This window comes from Triticum dicoccoides, chromosome 1A (genome assembly GCF_002162155.2).
Source record: "Triticum dicoccoides isolate Atlit2015 ecotype Zavitan chromosome 1A, WEW_v2.0, whole genome shotgun sequence".
NCBI lineage: Eukaryota > Viridiplantae > Streptophyta > Magnoliopsida > Poales > Poaceae > Triticum > Triticum dicoccoides.
Window position 1 is genome coordinate 143,155,712 of NC_041380.1, and position 6,948 is coordinate 143,162,659.

The window sequence follows — 6,948 nt, forward strand, 5'->3', positions numbered from 1 at the left end:
CTTTTCATATTTAATTGATGAGAGCTATGTGTGCATCTAGTTATGATAACTCTCCTCCTAAAAGTACTTCCTTTTTTGCTTTGTGGGTTTTTGTTTCCCGTTGGAACTGGCAGAGTGGGTCTTTTTATTTTGCAACTTGCTGAAATTAATCAGTCGAGCAAAGTATGTTTCTAGGGAAGGTTGATCATCCAGGCCACCAAACACCAGTAGACTATTGTCCATAAAACAATTAAGGTGCCATGTGCATGGACTGATGGTCGCCAACTGAACAAGCCACTTGTAGTCGATTTTAGCGATTCGGCCATTGATGGTTTCCCATAAATGCATCCAGGGTGTTCTACTGTAAATAATTTTTTGTTGATATAAACTATCAAACTCCTCTCTAATGATACTAAGCTACCTGCAAAGTGTGCTATTTCGTGCATCAAAGGTGGATTGGATGACTTGATCCTGTTTGTAAGAGGATGTATGCTGTTTCAGCCACTTGAATCCATAGTGTGTGATCGTGTGTGGCATGCATGTAGATTTCCCTGGATCATATGTCACCTATAAGGCCACTCGCGGCTCACACGCGTGCCACGATTAACATCGAATCAAATATCATACATGTAAAATGGAACAACCACAAGCATCCACAACTTCTGCACTCATCGGATCTTCAATCGAAGGACACAAAATCAAATAGCGCAACACACGTAATCCAACTAAAAAAATTACACAAGTAGGCGTGATAGTGAAAATTAGCGCAATGAAGCGTGCATCAGCATCTAGTTAACATCCATGAGCCTCGAACTGCGAGGCTGTTCGAGTCCCCAGCAGTCCTGCATAGCCTTTGCACTCTATAGAAACCGCATGTGTAATAACAAAAAAATGGAAATGCGGAGTAGTGTACATTTAGAACATTTATCATGCTATATCCAAATACACCCTATACTTAACTGCAAATGATCACGAAGGACGCCAACAAGCGTTCCGTTTCCCCTGAATTTGCCCGCATACCTCCATACGGGCACAAGTGTTGTGCTTCAGCATATGTGTACCGACACGTCTTACCCAACCTGGACCACGCAAACCTCTCCTGAGACTGCGTACTCCCGGTGCACAGGGTCCACATCGAAATTGAAAACCTATAGTCGGAATGCTATTGCCATGTGGGACGCCTCTTGGCCGCCTGATGAGGAGTTGGGGGCAAGAGAATGGACGGGCCGATGGGGGCAAGAGAATGGACGGGCCGATGGGGGCATGGGGCTCCGTCCCCTTCTATATCAGGCGCAGGCCCCTCGATCTGTCTCTGATACAGGCATTTCTCCCGCAGAAGAGCCAGAGACTACTCCCCTGCTTCTTGCTTTCCTTGCCCCATCTCTACTGCAAGCGTTCCTTCTGCCATTGTTCTGATCCGACCTTGGAGGCCGCGCTGATGGCTAAAGGGAGTCCTTGTTTGGATTGGGACATGGCGGCCTCGGCGGCTGGGAACCACTACACGAGCTCCGGCCATGGCGGAGTTGCACAACACTTCGTCCATATTGATGGTGGTGCTCCAGCCGGGGTGGTTGTCGTCCAGGGTGCTGGATCAAGGGCTTTATGGTGGGATCAGCAAGATGGATCCCCTGGCTTCCCCGGCTACAGGAGCAGCGACGCCCTACGGCAATCACAGCGGCTACTCGAGCGCTGCCACGTGCCAATCTAGTGGCTAGGGGCTGACACGGTTCAAAGGGTCCTGGAGAGTGGAGGAAGACATGTACGTAAAAAATCCAACCCTAAATTGCAAACCTTTTTCTTTGTCCTTCATCAGTTGCAGCTTCGTCAGTTTCTTTGTGATTGTGCAGGCTGCTCAGGGAGAAGGTGCGGGAATTTGTCCAAGGGAGTTGGGCGAAGGTCGCGTTGTACCTCCCTGGCCAGAGTGGGAAGCAGTGTCGGGAGAGATGGACTAACCAACTTGACCCCAACATTGAGGTGATTTCGCAAGATTTAAATTTCTTAACTCCCTCTACTAGCAGCTTGATTCTGCAGAATTTCAATTATCTATATTGAGTGTGCTTACGGAAAGAAAATCATCATTGTGTTATCTGATTCGTTACCATTCGGAAGTGGGTATTAACTCCTAGATAAATATTTAGTAGTCTTGCATGTCTTTAGTCTATTCAGTATATGTGGCGATTAATTTCTTCATTTAGGCCACTAAATGATCACCCAAGTGATTTTCTGAAGATTTTTTTTGCGGGGAAGTAATTTTCTAAAATTAATAGGGATTGATGTTCCTGCCCACACATTAGCATTTGAAACATGTTGTGTTCAACCCATAAAAAATCTCACTTGCACTTACAAATATGGAAATTTACTACTCCCTCCGTGCACAAAGAGAAGATGTTTTGGATATTTCAATATGGACTACATGGACTGAAATAAGTGAACAAACACGCTAAAAAATCTATATACCTATGTGACACCCTCGATTCAATCGTACACTAATCATAAAGGCAAATGTGTACGATCAAGATCAAGGACTCACGGGAAGATATCACAACACAACTCTAGACACAAATTAAAATAATACAAGCTATATATTACAAGCCAGGGGCCTCGAGGGCTCGAATACATAAGCTCGAAAACACAAGAGTCAGTGGAAGCAACAATATCTGAGTACATACATAAGTTAGACAAGTTTTGCCTTAAGAAGGCTAGCACAAAAGCAACATTGATCGAAAAGGCAAAGCCTCCTGCCTAGGAGCCTCCTAACTACTCCAGGTCGTCAGCGGCCATCACGTAGTAGTAGGCACCCTTGGGGTAGTAGTAGTCATCACTGGTGTCTTCTGGCTCCTGGGATCCGTCATCTGGTCGCAACAATCGGGTATATGGGAAAAAGAGGTAGCAAAGCAACCGTGAGTACTCATCCAAAGTACTCGTAAGACTTACATCAGATCTAAACTAAGTATGCATCTGTATCAAAGGAAATGGGTTGTATCTGTGGACTAAACTACAGAATGGCAGAAAAGAAGGGGAAAGCCTAGCCTATCGAAGACTAGCATCTTCAAGCATCTTGCCGCATATAGAAGAGTACAGATCAACATAATGTAAAGTAGTAGTAGTGTTATCAACCTCGGCCAGAGATCCTTTCTCGACTCCCTGCGAGAAAGCAATCCCAGAGCCATACTATCCATTTCTCATCTCAAGTATCCAATTCTAGTTGTATCGATCGGGATACAACTCCAAGTGTCCGTTACCGTAGGACGGGCTATCGATAGATGTTTTCTTCTGTGAAGGGGTGCACCAACTTACCCACCACGCTCGATTAACTCCGGCCGGACACACTTTCCTTGGTCATGCCCGGCCTTGGCCAAACAATACGCCGCAACCCGACCTAGGCTTAATAGAGAGGTTAGCACACCAGACTAAGCCTATGCCTCCAGGGGTCTTGGGCCATCGCCCCGGGAACTCCTGCACATTGCGTGGGCGGCCGGTGAGCAGACCTAGCTACCTCCTTAAAAAGGAAGGAGCTTACCAGTCCAACCTGGCGTGCGCCGCTCAGTCGCTGACGTCTAATAAGCTTCGGTTGATGTATACAACGTAGAACGCCCATACAATGCCCACGTGATGGCTAGTGCTATCAGGCCAGAGGCCCCTCGGATCAAATATCCAAATCGTAGTGGATTAGGAACGCGTGGTTACAAGCAGAGACTCACGAAAGATGTGACCTCGTTGCCCCGTCTCGAGGACTTGTGGCAAGGGCTAGGAATGCCCGGCCATGCCTCGCAATTATCTCGCGAGTACCCTCCAGGTCAACCCATCTCCACATCACTCGCGGGTAGCCCTCAGGATCGACCCGCTTTTTCAAGTAACAGTTGTAAATTCCAAGTATCCGTGTGTCCAAACATCAAGGGGAAAACCCGAGGAATCACCCCCGGTGAATTCCACTCGACGTAATCATCAAGGTGAACGTAAGAGAATCCACCCTCGAGGTTCACACTTGAGGGGTTTCACAACAGAGCCGTTTGGGAAGTGGTTAAGGAGGAAATCACCCTCGATGACCACGACCGAATAGCTACGCTACAGAGGTCTCACCATGAGTGATGTAAGAGGTTCCACCCTCGGCACTCGATGGTAACTCTGTAGAGTCATACAACTAGGGGGGTGATTTGCGGTGTCGGGGCCTGGACGTCGATCACGTTGATCGAGTCATCGAATGTAAAGCGGGCAACTGGGACAAGGTGGGGGTCACTGATGGATCACTAACCAGCCTATACTAAGAAGTTTAGGATAAGCATGTAAGGTAACAATAAGTAGGTAATAAAAACAGGCTATGCATCAGAGTAGGATCATACAAAAAGTAGTAGCAGTTCTAACGCAAAGCATGAGAGGGAAAGAAATGGTCGATATCGGAATGCTCAAGGAGGGTTTGCTTGCCTGGAAGCTCTGCTGAAAAGGAAGAAGTATCGTCGTCGACGTAGTCGATCACAAGGGCAGCATCGGTCTCGGGGTCTACCGGAGAGAAGAGGGGGAAGAAGCAGTAAATACAGAGAAAACAGAGGTACCATTAAGCATGACATGACGAAAAGTAGAACTAGGGTCGACCTAACGTAGTACTGCACGATATTGGTGAAGGGGGATTCAACCGGGAATGTTTTCCTGGTTCTGGACCTGTGTCAGACAAATGACCGGAGGGGGAAAGTTCCATGTTCAGATAGTTAGAGGCATCTGACAGGTAACGGACCTCGTGTTCGGATTCGTCTCATCGTTCTGAGCAACTTTCATTTACAAAGTATTTTCATCCGAGCTACGGATTATTTTCTACGATTTTTCAAAGATTTAAACAATATTCTGAATTTGTTATTAATTCGAAATTAAATAGCTATAATGCTATGGGTACCCAGCCCTATGTACACAAATTGTACACAGAGGATGACAGTGGGGCCTAGGGGTCCCAGTCGGCAGGTACAGTCAGCGTTGACTAGGTCAACGTTGACCAGTCAACAGAGTCAAAGGGCCCACATGTCATTGACTCTAGGTGTAGATTACTTAGCCTGAATTATCTTTAAACTAGGGGGACCACATGTCATTGTTACATGGGGGGGTTAAAATAATTAAACTAATTTAATTAGGATGATTAGCACAAATCAGGGGATTAGGCCCCCTAATTAAGCAGGGCCGGCCCCACTAGTCAGGGACACGGCCGACCTCTCTGGCTGGCCTCGCACGGGCACAGGGGCGCCGGCGGGCACACAACAGGAGCCATGGCCGGGGCAGCGGTGTGCGCAGGGTGGCTCGCCGGGGCAGCGGCGGACCCGGCCGACATAGAGGGGCGCCGGCGACAAGGGAAGGCGCGCGCGGCGGGCAACAGCGAGCGCTCGCGGGGTTGCAGCAGCGAAGTAGCAAGGGCGCGCAGCAACAAGCATGAGGCGCTGGTGCAGCGGCGGCAGCGCGGTCACAACGGGCAAGCGACGGATGCGGCGTTGGCGGGGTCGCGGCGGGCGAAGGGACGGGCGATGCGCTGGCGGGAAGTGGCGCAGGGCTGGGCGTTCGCGGTGACTGCGACCACTGGCCAGAGACCGAGTGGCTGCGGACGTCGGACTACGGCGGGGAAGACGGAAGGGGGAAGAGAAGAATCGGGGTGGTGCTCCCAGAGGGAGACGGAGGCGCGTCTGGCAGGGCGGAGGAGCTCCGGTGAGGTAGATCGGGCGCGGGGCGGCGGCGCCTGTAGGCGAGGAAGACACGTCGATCCCAGCGATGCAGTGCTTCCCTGCTCGAACCGGTAGAAGTAGCCGAAGGAGACGTCCATGGCGCACCTCCTAGACAACTTTTCAGGCGCCAGGGAAGTCGGTGGCCGCGACAACGACGACGTCCATGACTAGTGGACCTCGGACAAACTTCCGAATCGAAAGAGAGAGAGAGAGGCCGTGGGATTTGGGGCTAGGGTATTCGTCTACTGGGTCGGGGTGACCTTATCCTCCTCGTGGAGGTGATGGATGCTCGACAAGGCTGCCAGGGAGGCGTGGATGCCGCCCGATCCCCCCGCTCCCACTGTAGCGGGAGGTAGCAGGAGACGTGGAGGTGGGTTGGGCCTCCTCTTGTAGTAGTAGGCCTAAGTGTCTAGCATTTTCTTCATTTTTTTCTTTGAAACTTTCTGTTTTGATTTGTTTTAAATCCGAATAAAATTTGTTACATAAGAAATTTGTCTCATAAATACTTTGTAATATTGTGGAACTATCCACAGGGTTTTAGATTATTTTTGAAAGGCCTTAATTTCAGTTTGAATTTAAATGGACCACTTAAGCGTTGTTGGTCCACTGTTTGATTTTCTAGGGGGGAAATGGGAAGTTAAAAGAGGTTGGTTTCTACATGATAAATACTTAGGGATTATTTTCCAAAACACTAACTATTTTGTTTGCATTTTTGAAAAAGTGTAAATTTGACTTGCAATTTAATTTTGATTTTGAATTTGTTTTCAATCAATGGGCAATTAGCTTAGTAAGTAGGGTGACTTGGCATCATTAGCATGGAGTTACTGTAGCATGATTCTCGGGGTGTTACAACCTACAATTCAGAAAAATATATTAGAACATATTATATTTGTGAGTGGAGGGAGTAAATGACATGGTGTCTCAGTTTTTAAACCTAGATAGGGTGGGTCTATTATGATAACACCCTTAAGACCTTATTCTGCACCTCAAAATGCTTATTCTGAAAACACCATACTCAACAGCCCCCGACCCACCCACCACCTCCCTCCTGTGACCCTCCCTCCCACACCATCGAACCACCTCTCTTCCCCAACTACCGTACCCCCTTGTCCCCCACTGACACTCCCCAATCCATCCCACCTTCTTCCTGTAGCCCCGCCCCGATGACTTCCTGTAGCCGTCGCGGCCCCCCAACTCCTTCACCGGCCGACAACGGCTACTGCGCCGCCTCCCAGCCCTCGCACCGCCCGCCCCCAGCCTAGGCCGTCGACAC

At 48.9% G+C, this 6,948-nt stretch overlaps 1 pseudogene; it reads left to right on the forward strand.

The window, feature by feature from the left end:
- Window positions 1–1,417: 1,417 nt before the first annotated feature.
- LOC119367817 overlaps window positions 1,418–6,948 on the forward strand; it is a 39,624-nt pseudogene continuing 34,093 nt past the window's right edge.